The sequence below is a fragment of the Magnolia sinica genome, chromosome 18, assembly GCF_029962835.1.
Source record: "Magnolia sinica isolate HGM2019 chromosome 18, MsV1, whole genome shotgun sequence".
NCBI classification, from domain to species: domain Eukaryota; kingdom Viridiplantae; phylum Streptophyta; class Magnoliopsida; order Magnoliales; family Magnoliaceae; genus Magnolia; species Magnolia sinica.
In genome coordinates, this window is record NC_080590.1 from 1,367,545 (window position 1) to 1,380,830 (window position 13,286).

General features: G+C 38.9%; 1 long non-coding RNA gene across 1 annotated transcript; it reads left to right on the plus strand.

Annotated features, from left to right (window-relative positions):
- Window positions 1-4,455: 4,455 nt before the first annotated feature.
- Window positions 4,456-12,450, plus strand: LOC131233986 (uncharacterized). Its single transcript, XR_009165446.1, has 2 exons — window positions 4,456-4,790; window positions 12,269-12,450. It is a non-coding gene; the product is annotated as an uncharacterized LOC131233986 (long non-coding RNA).
- The last annotated feature ends 836 nt before the right edge of the window (window positions 12,451-13,286 follow it).

Consider the following 13,286-nt stretch of genomic DNA (forward strand, 5'->3'; position numbering starts at 1 on the left):
ATTCAGCAAGGTATGCTGATTGCCTGAAGCACCCAGCTGCAAGAAGATTCCCACAACCAAAAGCTCTGTGGGGCCAACTCAAAATTTGACTGGCCAGGTGTGAAGGGCAAACTAGTAGGCCTAAGTCGGTGAAAAGCCTGGTCAGGCTTGTGGGGTTTCAGTAGCCTATCCAGGCCATTTCCTCAAGAAGACCATTATTGGAAGGAGGTAGGCTCATACTGTACTATTGTGATGCATGTGTTATATTTATGCTACTCATAAGTTTCACCTGTTCATCTTTGAGAATGAGCCCAAAATCCAAATCTCAAGTAAACCACACCATACAAAATAATAGAATTGATGATGAACAGTTGAAACCTTATTAGGGCTCACTATATGTTTATTCGTTGTCCGTCCTATTTTAAAGTATTATAGTTACTTTATATTTTAATACGATATCAAAGCAGAATATTATAACAAATAGGCTATTGAAACATATTCTCCGTTTGCAAGCATCGGATCCTTCTATCAAACTCACTTTCGACCTTCTTCCGAAATTCTTTAAAATTTAATAAAGTTTCTGACTTCTTTTTCATGAAGTAAACCCAAACGTACCTTGAGAAGTCGTCAATGAAGGTCACCATGTAACGCATGCCACTAATCAATGCCTGTTTTACCCGTCCGAACACATTTAAGTGGACAAGCTCCAAGGGTTCTTTAGCTCTAAACTTTGACTCTTCATATGGCAATTGGTGTGCTTTGCCATATTGACACCCTGCACAAATTATATCTTCTCGAACATCCAGTTGGAGAAGACCTTTGAGCATATCCTTCTTTATCATTATCTTCAGCTTATGATAACTCACGTGCCCTAAACGTGCATGCCAAAGATTTGCAGTCCTATTTTTCCAAGTCTTATCTACATAAGCCGATTCAGCTGACATTACATAGATTGACTCCAAGCGTCGTCCTTTCATGATAGGTGTACCTAACGGTTTAAGGTTTCGGTACACCTTAACATCATCCGGTCCAAATACCACATAATTACTAGAAGATGTCAGTTGTGATACTAACAACGGGTTTTTCTTCATCTCTGGCACATGATAAACATCTTGCAACTTTACTTAATTAGAGCTAAATCGAGGTGTGATAGTAGTTGTACCTACGTGAGTTATCGGTAACCTTGAATTATTAGCTGTTATCACCACCCGATCTCCTTTGTAGGCAGATAAACTTGATGGTTTCTTTTTATCACCTGTCATGTGATTTGAGCACCCTGAATCAACGATCCAATCATCACTGTAGTTGATAGCTCTTTGATTGGAAACTGCGGCAAGGGCTATTTCACTCGTCTCTATCACCATTGAGGAAGCAGCTACTTCGTCGGTGACTATGTTAGACTGCTTAAGTGGTTCATCAAAATCTATTTCATTCTCTGAACAATCTCCTTTAATGGATTCAGACACTGCTAAGGATGCCTGAAAGTTCCAGTCATCTTCACTTTCTTCTTGGTGATTTCTAGAAGTAACCAAGTTACCTTCGACTGATTTTTTTTTGAACCTACAATTTTTTGCAAAGTGACATTTCTTACTGCAATTAAAACACTCTATATCATACCTTCGAGATACGGAGGATTGTCGTTTATTTGTATTATTGTCGGATTGAACTCCCCCTATCCGAGGACTTCTTCCTTGTTCTTCTCTCTTCTTGAACTTTCTAAAGTTCTGCTGACTTTGTTCGCACTTTCTGTTCTACTGTCGATGTTCGCCTTTTTTATTATTGCAGTAGAGTACTTTCTCTTCCTTGTTTATCAACACTTCAACAATTTGTTTGCATAAACTTTCTTGATTGACCAACAAATTCTCCAACTCTATGAGAGTAGGTTAAGTAGGTCAACCTCGTATTGCCGTGATAAAAGCATTATACTCAGGTTTCAACCCGTGTATAATAATCTTCCTCATTCTTTCCTCATGAATATTTGCTTTAAGATCTAATTCAGAAATTTCTCGGCATAAATCATTTACTCTTGTAAAGTATTTGCTTATAGACTTTTCTCATTGGGTGGTGGAATTAACTCATTCTCCAAATATTGAAGTCGAGCATCATTTGTTTTTTAAAACAATGATGCAAAGGTGTCCCATGCCATCTTGGGTGTATCGTCATCCTTGATTCACCCGAGCAACTCATCCTCAATGGTTAACTTAAGCACGTACATTGCCTTCCCGGCCTTAATCTTCTACTTTCAGAGTGCTTCAGCATCTTCCTTAGGAGGCGGGGTAATCTCATTCTCATTAACAACCTCCCACAAGTCATGCCCTTCAAGGTAAGACATAATGCGACTCCTCCAACTTTAATAGTTGTAGTTGTTAAGCCTCGTAATTCCGCTCCTTGTGTTCACAAGATCCGCCATCGTGACTTGGTGTGATTATCACTCCGTTTATCAAGCAAGCCAAATAAACTTCACAGTCTCCAAACTATGCACGATCACCTTAAAAAATGGATCCCGACCAAACCTTGCTCTGATATCAAATTGAAGAGTTGAACACGACAAGTAAATGTAATTATGTTTATTACAAATACTTGTACACAACAAGGGTATACTTTACAATACTTACAAACTATTACTCTTGAATGACAACTTTCACACATAAGGAAAAACTCTTTTAAACTCTTAATACTTGGACACCTTGCTTTCACTCTTGAACTCACTCTTTGTTGTTTATGTGTTTACATAATTAGACTATTCCCATATTTATAAAGAGTTATGGAAGATTCTACAATCAACACAACTCTAAAGAGTTCTAGAAGCTTCCAAATATCCTATAAAGTTCTATTATATTCCGGAACATTTTAAGAGAATCCGGAAGATTCTAGCATAATCCGAAATATTCCAGAAGAGTCAAGAAAAATCTATCAAACTTTAGAAGTTTCCGGAAGATTTTAGAAAATTCTAGAATTTTTCGGAAATGCCCAGAAGTTTCCAAAAGACTCCAGAATATTCAAGAGAGGTGGTGATGACGTTTAACATATTATGCATGTGTTATATTTATACTACTCGTATAAGTTTCACCGGTTCATCTTCGAGAATGAGCCCAAAATTCAAATCTCAAGTAAACCACACCATACAAAACAATAGAATTGATGATGCACAGTTGAAACCTTATTAGGGCTCACTATATGTTTATTCGCTGTCCATCCTATTTTAAAGTATTATAGTTACTTTATATTTTAATACCATATCAAAGCAGAATATTATAACAAACAGGCTATTGAAACATATTCTCTCTCTAACCTAGTGGGCCCAAATTTTCTTAAAATGGCCCATGTATATTTGTGTTTTCCCTTCATCGGGTCGGTATAACCTTACCAATAGGTAGGATGACAAATAAGCATCACACCTTTGGAATATTTCAACTGTGGGCATTGATATCTCCACCGTTTCCTGTGGTACGTCCTTTTCCTGTGGTGTGGCCTGCTCAAGCTCTGGATATGCTTCAATTTTGAGCCATAAACTAAAATGCGTTGGCATAACGGATGAACGGGAGGGATAAAACACATATATCAATGCGGGCCTCACACAGTCCTTACGCCAAGTAGCTACGTGGTGTTTGGTTCACCACTCAATCTGCATATAAACCGTACAGACACCACAGCCGTGATCACAAACCATATATACAGCGGCTGGGACTGGTAAATGGATTTGTGTCAATCAAAACTCCAACGAGCCAGATTTGTCGCCTGTACAATTCGACGGCATGTGTGCGACACGCGTACAGTTGATAAGTGCATGTGTGTTAAGAGTATTAAACAAGTACGTCGCAATACAATCAAAGAACCTGGTGTGAAAGGACAGAATACGTGTCACAGATCCAGTCCATTCATTTCACGAGGTAGGTAACACTGAACATGCCAAGATAAAAAAAAGAAAAGAAAAAGTAACGTTGATCACCTTATCAGTCTGGTCAAACTTGTACGAGAAAATGGGTGGTTAGGAAAAATGTAAAAAAGAGTCTTAATTCAAGATGCGTGGCTCAATTGACAAGTGTACTGACCTTTTCTTTTTCTTTTTTGTATGCAATGAGCACTCCCTGGTGAAATGAATGGCCCTGGGCTCTCACACGTGCTCGATGGATCATAACCCAATCACTTTAAGAGTGATATGATGTTTAGGGTGCGTTTGATGCTTGATACGCAAGCACTCGGAAATTGTACACGTGTCATGTATAAACTCAAATCAAACCGATTAGACCGTGGATCCCACTGTCTTCAAGTCACAGTCCTAGTATCAGGTTGTTTGAAGAATATCAACCTCTGATTCGTAACCACTTGTTTTTGGAAATAGGGCATGTTCATTTTAAACCGTCCAATAAATATCTACCAATCCGAAAATCGGATTATTAAAGAAGATCAATTTTTTGCATATGATACATATTAAATAGGTAAAATAATTTGGGCTGGTTTAATTTACTAATTGTATGCAAAATTTGCAATTTTTAAGTGCCTGCGTATCATTCATCTCACTTTGTCAGAGTATTAAAGTTTTTGTCATAACGTAAACATTAACCTTTCGTCGTAGCAAAGGCGCATGACGCACCCTGCTCATATTAGATGGGACCCGGGAAGAAAATGATAAGAAGCGCTAAGGTCGAGCGAAATCCAGAGCGATCGAAGGAGAAAAGGAGAAGGAGATGACGAGAGGAAAGCAGAAGATCGAAGCGCAGAAACGAAATGCAGAGAAGAATCAGAAGCAAAAGGGATCTCAGCTCGAGGCCAGAGCCGTCGCCCTTAAAACCAGCTGCCCCATCTGCAAGGTCCACTCTCATACGTCAATATCATCACCATCTTCACCATCATCAATAGGCATAACCCTAAAATTCCCCTATCGACGGATCTGATGATCTCTTTTGCATTCGATTTATAGATTGATCCCTTCTTGTCTATGGCCGATTCTGATCTGCTTCCGTCTTCTTCGAATAGTCGTATTCCATGTTTTTTTTTCTTCTTAATGTTTTTTGTCTTTTATCGTGGGTAGGGAATCCTTGACCGATCTTTCTTTATCGCGACACTTGCGATTTTAGGAGATGATGCTTGGTTTCGCGCATTTCAAATGGTTTTGAAGTGTTTGTGTCGATTCTAGTTGTAGTTACCGGAGATTTTCTCATCAGTTATTGGAAGGAAAAAAGTAACAGTGAATTCATATGAAAGAGTGATCCGTATAAAGATAAAACCAATGTGGCCAAAAAGACGATCATATTCTTAGTTTCTTTTCTGTTTTTTTTTTGTTTTCCATTCTTTTTTTCAACTAGCATGGATGCTGATTGTGATTTTGGAATGGTAATGAGGGTGCGTTTGGATGCCACATTAGACTGAATTCGTGTTAATCAACTGAATAGAAATTGAGTGATCAGTTGGGTCCTTACACATGGCTTACTGGTAGACTCACAAGAGTTTCAACACTTAAGGGTTCGAGTACCCATTGTGGCGTGTGTGGGTGTGAGGGTGTGTGCGTAAAATAAAATAAAAAAATTGAGTGACCATTTGATTTTGCAACGACAGTCAAACCCTAATTGCAAAGTTATCCTTCGGAGAAAAAAGAAAATTGTCATGAGTTCTGAACTTCTTTTTTTCTTGGAATATTGTCATGAGTCCCAAATCTAACTTGAAATGATCTGAATTGCTATCATGAGGCCAGTCCCCTTGTTATGTATGTAGTGTGGCTAGCCATACTTATATCATTTCCACTTTATTGAATTGAACTGTTGCAATTCAATTCAATTGAACATCCAAACACAGCCTGAAGGTCCTCTCTCGATGCAATTGAATGAACTATTCTCTTGTATAACCATCCTCTCGTCCATGTAGATAAGGATTTGGGTAGTGGATGATTCATTTTGGAGTCAAAATTAGCAATTTATAATAAAATCAGTAGCTTTTCTATTGTTATTTATGCCACAGGCTGACAGGCATGATTTCCTTTTCATCATCATCATCATCATCATCATCATCCAAGGGATCAGCTGAAAAGAAATCTTAACTGATTCTTCATTTCCACTCCTATTGTTACTAAAATTGCATTCCACATACTCAGTTTTGAGTCCGACTGATTTTAAAATCTTTAGATTCTAAAGCATCCCTCCATAGTTCTAGCTTTGTGTGTACCCTCTCGGCCTCTCCATCTCACCAATCTAAACTATGTCACCTTCAAACAACCTACACCATGGGCACGATGTCCTTTTGCCAACCCCAAATAGTTGGGACAAGGCTATTATGTTGATGATGATGATGTATGATGCATGATGCATTTTTCTTATATTCCTATTTGGTTAAAAATGGTTTGGTTGATTTAGACATCCTAACATAAGCTTGCTTTCATGGTGGATGATGGAAGCATCTTAGAAGTTTTATATTGTCCTCTTGCCTTCTCTTTTAATTTGGAGTGGATGACAACAATGTGCTCTTTTATATGATGGAAACTTGATGTAGAATGTGTCACAGATACATTCCTAGCATGGTTGGGCCAAAAGAAGGTGGACCGTTGTAAATTCACTGTAACTATTGATCCGGGTATCGTTACGGGGCGCACAACCTATCAATCTTTGCTGAAACGGGCCATCTGAGGTGAACCGACACACAAAATGGATCGCATCTGTCTGTTTTGTCAGAAAACGCGCGCTTCAGCTCAAAAAAGAATTTTTAAGAAAAATTACTATTTTTAGTAATTCCGATTTTTAATAATTGTTTATTTTTAGAGTTTTAGATTTTCTTCTTTTTAGAAATAACTTGTAATCATGATAGGAGTCTTCTAGCAAAAGTTTATTTGAAATTTTTATTTTTAGAAATTAGGCTAGAAGATTTTTCGTAGAATTAGGATTTTTTGCTATTTTTGGTAATTAGGAATTTTAGTTTTTTTTTTTCCTGTATTAATGATGTAACAGGCTCATACATATAGGACAATCATCAATAAAATTATTTTGAATTTTTTAGAATTATTTCTATTTTCTTTTCCTCGGGGGTTTGAGGTTTCTCTGTGAGGAGTCCAGAGAAGTTCCGTGGATTTGGAACAATTATCCCCCTGAGGAAGATGGTGCTCGACCTCAACACGTCCTCCCCTACGTCAAAACTTGAGCCTATGTTTAGGTCATTAGTATGGTCACTGGAAGAATTTTCAATCTTGTGAGCTCTTTACGAACTTAAGACGACTGCTCCAGTCTTCTATATGTGTACAAGTCATTGTATTTGGTTAATGCTTGTTAGTTATATCTCTATTTTGTATCAGAGTGTTGGATCCATACTTTCAATCCTCTTTTACCAACTCTTGGACTTTGCTGTCTGCTGTGAGTGAAGTGTGCTCTGTTACCATGTCAAGGATCATGCTGCACTTGGCAGTTTGAACCCTCAATGTGTTTAAATTCTATCTCCTTGTAAGCTGTTTAGATCTGCCGTGAAAGCAGATGTGTAGCCTATTATAGGTTTTGCAATAACTGTTCCATCCTGATCATCACCATGGTTGAGTGATTCTTTCTGTAGCCTGTTATGAGTTATGACTCACTTTAAATTTCAATAGTAGATCTGGAACTTTAAGTTTAAAACCCAGTTGGATCCAAAGTTCAAATCTCAGCGATGAAGGATCTGCTATCCTAATACGAGTTCCAAGTCAGTTACTCTCAGTTTCAAAAGTTTTGCATGAAAGACATATATTCAAGAATAGAGATTCTGATGTGTAGAGTGTAGTCTAATTTTAGGTTTCAGTTTGACTTTTCTGTGATTTTTTTATTTTTATTTTTTGGTGTCAGCTATTTTCACTTGCTGCTTTGGAGATTCTTGCTTGACTCTACAAGTCCAAATCGAGAAATGAGGATACAATTCCTTGCTGTTCGGAAAACTGTGTAGTGTGTACTGCTTCCCGTTATATTAAGTTAAACCATATGTGCAGGAGATGCTGGGGCTCCTGCTGCGAGCACATAATTGGTCCCTTTAAAACTCAAAAGCATATATAATTCTATCATCACTGGAAAATGTTACTGTATTATCACCATTATTGGTCCTAAACATGGTGGCAACTTGATAATCCATACCAATAACAACAGGATAACTCATCACCTGTGATTGGTCGTAGGCTAACCTAACCCATTTTTTTACAAACATATGACTGGTGTCTTGTCATATGGCTGGTTGTAGATGATCAGTTCTGCAATCAGTCGCACTGTTAAAAATCGACCAATAAAGCCATGGATAGAATTAAGAAAAATCAAGTATATAAATGACTTGCATATTTCTTGAATAAGAAGGCAAAGACATCTCAGGAAGACTGAATTCCATTATTTGAAGTTCTTTGTGCTTTTATCATCCTTAATCGTTGTTGTTAAAATGCCAAATCCTAGAAGTATTAGCTTGACCTCAAATTCCATTATTTTCTTTATCAGTTTTGCTGGCTGGGGTGTCTGGGGATCTGCAGTGGCTGTTCACTGCTGTGTATGGCCTGAATGCGACAGCTGGCCGAGATGAATTTTGGGCTGAGCTATGTGGGACAAGGGACAGGAGTGACGCTCTGTGGTGCTTGGGCGGTGACTTCAACGTCACCAGATTTTCATTTGAGAAATCATCGGGTATGACAGATTCTTCTAAATGGGTGGAGGGGCATGAGCTGATTGGCCTTCCACTTTGTGGTGGGAAATACACTTGGTCCAATGCTCAGGAACAACCAATTATGACAGGGATTGGTAGGCTTCTTGTGTCGCCAAGTTAGGTGTATGTATTTCCACCTGTCTCCCGAAGCCTGTTTCAGACCATTGTCTTATTTTTCTGTTCGTTGAGGAGGAAAGCTGGGGTACGAAACCTTTTAGGTTTGTGTTGCAATGGTTGGAAGTGGAGGGCTTTTCACACTTAGTTAAAGAATGGTGGGCCTCCTTTAAGGTGAAAGGTTTGTGGGCTTTAGGCTAAGCCAAAAATTGAAGCTTTTAAGGAAGAAATTAGTGGAATGGAAAAGGGAGGTATTTCGCAAAAAGGAGGGGGTAAACAGAGGAGATGCTTGGTAAGATCCAGGATCTTGATATCAAACTGGAGGATAAGGAGTTGTTGGAAGAAGAAAAAAATCCTTCATATGAAGTTCGGGATTGATTATTCTCATCTTCTTAAGGAGAAAGAAATCAAATGGAAACAAAGATCACCGGCTACTTGGCTAGAGGGGGATAAGAACACCCACTATTTCCGTGGCATTGCAAGCGCTTGGGCTAGATGCAACAAGTTGAGCAACAGTGTTGTGGATAATGAAAGAGTGGAAGAAAAAGATAGGATTTGCGATAAGATTGTCTGCTTTTTCAAGTATTTTCTGTCTATTGATATGTGGGACAGGCTGAATTTTGATGGTATTCATTTCCAAAGCTTGGAGTGGTGGGGATGCGGAATCTTTGTAGGGGCAGTTTTTGGAAGCAGAAGTTAAAGAAGTTGTGAATTCTTTGGGAAGAGATAAAGTGCCAGGGCCGGATGGTTTCCCTTTAGCCTTCTTCCAAGTTTTTCGGGATATGGTGAAAGGAGATGTGATGAACTTTGTGAGAGAGTTCCATAGTCGGGGAAAGCTCTCAAAAGATATTCAGTTCTGGGAAGGTGTGAGTGGGAGATATCCCATTGCATGTTAGGTTTCCTATTATTGGTCGCTTGTCAGTGACTCGGGATATTTCAGTTGCTCATTTTGTGTCGACTTGCAGTAGTTCAGTGGTGTGGGCTCCCCTTTGCTGCTTGTTCCCATCGGATGAAGAAGTGGCGGAGTTGGCCTCACTCCTTAGTCTCATCCAGCTGCATCACCTGGTTGGTGGGGAAGGGAACCAAATGGTGTGGAAATGGGAGTCAACAGGGAGCTTCTCAGTCAGATCCTGTTATTCTATGTTAGCCAAGTCGGAAGCAGATGGAGAAATCAATTTTACTATGTGTGGTCCTACGCAGCTCTGCCAGAAGTTGCTACTTTCCATTGGGTTGTTGGGAGAGAAAGGACATTAATGGGGGATAATCTCCAAAAAAGGGGAATGATTTTACCCAACGTTTGCTTGATATGCAGGGCTGACTCAGAATCAGTGAACCACCCCTTTATCCACTGCAAATCTGCGTCTGACCTGTGGAGCGATGCCATTTCCAGATTCTCTTTATCTTGGGTCATGCCAATGTCTATTGGTGATTTGGGAAGAGAAATGTTTCATGTTTCTGAAATTCTAGCCATATTAGTGCTGAGTGGCTGACTGGCTGTAGGTATGGTTTGGGGTTTTGTAAGGGAGTGGAATAGGGAGAATTTGTCCTTTGCTTTTGTAATTGGGTGGGGTGATTTGGTTCTTGTGTGTCTTTATTCTTTATCGCCTTTTGGTGCTTTTTTAATAAAAATTCAGTTATCTTTTGGAAAAACAAAAAGCAGCTTGACCACAATTGCTGTTACATTTAGCTATACTTTTCCAGTCCTACTTGTAAAGATAGAGGTAACTGAGATAGAGAATTTTCACTCCTGGCAGGAGTTAGTTGATTACGCATTGCTGTTAAATTCAACAGAGCTTTGGAAAAATGGCTATTACTTTTATAAGGTAACACCCAGTCAGTTGGTCCCGAACCAGCAAAGCAAACCAATCTCTACTTGGTTCCTAACTACCACGTGGACTAATTACATCCAACTTAGATATTCCTCCTGCCCTTGTTTCCCCCTTCGAAATCCATGTTGCTCTCAGCATCTTTTCCGTGCGTTCTACGTAATGAATGCCTATTTGAGCCACCCTCTGCCTAACCATGTTCTACTTCTCCATTTAATTAATAAAAGGTAAGAAAATGGATTGGATGTGATGTCATGTGCATGACATTCACTTTAAGTGTCCAAGACGGGATGGCATCTATTTCGATACGTCTAATATCATCAAGGAAACTGGACTTCGGAGAGAGCTATTCAAACCCAAAGTCACATATCCTCCCATACAAAATCTACCTTGATACTTTTTATGCACTGTCAAATGACAAAGACCCCTCTACTATTCCCACCCACTAAAAACTTCATGACTAAATCCTTGAAATGGTGTCATGGACCAAGGATGGGTTTCTTTAATAGTTGTCCTCTTGGGAAGCTTATGTCAATCTCAAGGAAGATTCCCCCAAAGAGACAAAGGAAGCCCAGCCAAGAAAGTAGGCTTCAGCTAGTAAGCATCAACATCTACTGTTCAGTTAGTTCCTTCTTGTTAAAGTGGTGTGGAATATTTATCTTCCATGAAACATCATTGATGTTCAAGACATCAGATCAGTCTAAAACAAAAGTTTGCTCGAATACATACCAAGGTATTACAATTACATACATCGCACTCTAGACAGTGGTTTGGGGCTTTTTCAATGGTAGAAATTGCTTATTTGATAGGGCTCCCCTTGAATGGTGGATGCCAATAAAAAACTCCCAGATTGAATATTTCAAACCATTGATTATACAACCGATTATGGTGGCCATCAATACTTGAAAGCAAAAGAGCCAAATTATCCGAGGGTTGACATAATCCAATTGAGAGATTTTACTCGTTGCTTTCCGCCGTACAAAGTGAAACTTGTCATATAAACAGTTTGGATCATTGGAAGATGACCCAGATTCAAAGGCTGAAGTCTTGATGTATCATACTGCAATACATCGGGATGTGTTTGAGCAAACCCCTCTAAAACATTCTCTCGGCATTCTTTTAAATAAGAAAGAAGAACATCTATTCATTTGCATAGTGGTTAAAGGGGGAAAAAAGATGTTAAGGAGTACGTCCATAATCTACCTGCATGTAGATGCTAGATACATTCCTCCATCATATCATATTGATAACCGCTGCATGCATTTGAGTATGCAAAGATAAATATAACCCGAGATGCTTTACATGCATATAATGTTGCATCTACTCCTGATTGACTGTTTGCTTTACAAGCAGGGGCGTGCATGCTTGTGAACTTGGCACTCTTTCTATACATATTGAAATCACATATATGTACTGTATGCCTCCACTTCTACATCATCAATACATATATACATCCACATGTATATATTGAAATCACATACATGTACTGTATGCCTCTACTTCTGCATCATAAATATGTACATACATCCACATGCATCCAAAATCTTTATTCATGCATCTATTCTGCATGTACTTTCAATGCCGCCAGCCATTGCATGTGAACTGACAGGCTGAAATGCCCCAGGCTTGTATCCTTCGTTCTTATTTTTCTAGCCTAAACTGAGAGGTTGTATTTAGCTAAAAATGTCATCTAATTATTCATTTGACTTTTACTGGTTTTTCAGGTGCAACTGGCAAATCAGAATCAGCTAGTCGATCATTATGCCTCGAAACATCCCAAGGAGAAACCCCCCAGTGACTCGGGTTGATTTACCATGATAAATAATGAAAACTCTCACTTTATGTATTTCAGAACTGGAATGTACTGCTTTCAGTTATTTGAATCAAGCTACTAGATTTCTTCCAAGTTTGTGGTACGTGTGACTTACTTTGTTATGGCATTCTGTTTGAGAGGTTATTAATCCCAGCACCGCATGAGAAACAGAAACTTAAATTTTAAATGAAAATAGAACTTGTAGCCAGGTTTCTCGGCTGCCAATGAAAAAATAAATTTTATTTTTTATTTTTCTAAAACAATGTTTTTTAAAGCAACAAAAATAATTACATGAGCAGCAGAAACCAGTGTGTAGAGCCCACAATTTGGACCTGTGGTTTCAGTATGGAAGTTGATGCAGTGAATAGCAGAGGTATTGAGCTGCAGCACTACCTCTCCGATTCCATCATCATCTATATTTTACATGATACATGAGGTTGGCTGGATGTTACCTGGATGTGGTCAGCCATTGAAAATCCAGACGTTTATCTGATCTGAGTTTTTTTTTTTTTATGCTTCTGAAAATTTATTAGTTTTTACAGTATTGTATATAAGTGGGAAAATTATACCACCCACTCGCTGACTATGTTAAGAGTTTTGATGTTGGTAGTCCAGATCTCATTCTTATGGTTGTAAAAATGTAGCGAGTCATTGTCGAGAAACCCCTGGCTAAGCAGACAGCTCCAATTTTTTATATCCTCGTGACTCACCACATCCCTGCTTGGTAACTCAAGATGGGTTCATCATCTGGTGGGCCATACCATGATGGGCCGCTGGGAACCTATTGTTTGGATGATTCAGATCCTCCCTAGCAATGCACCTCTAGTGCCATTGGCAATCCAAATCGAGGCCAACCAGATAGACAATGCAAACTCACTGAACCATGCCACAATGTGTTACGGAGGTAAGTTGCAACGATAAAACAGATG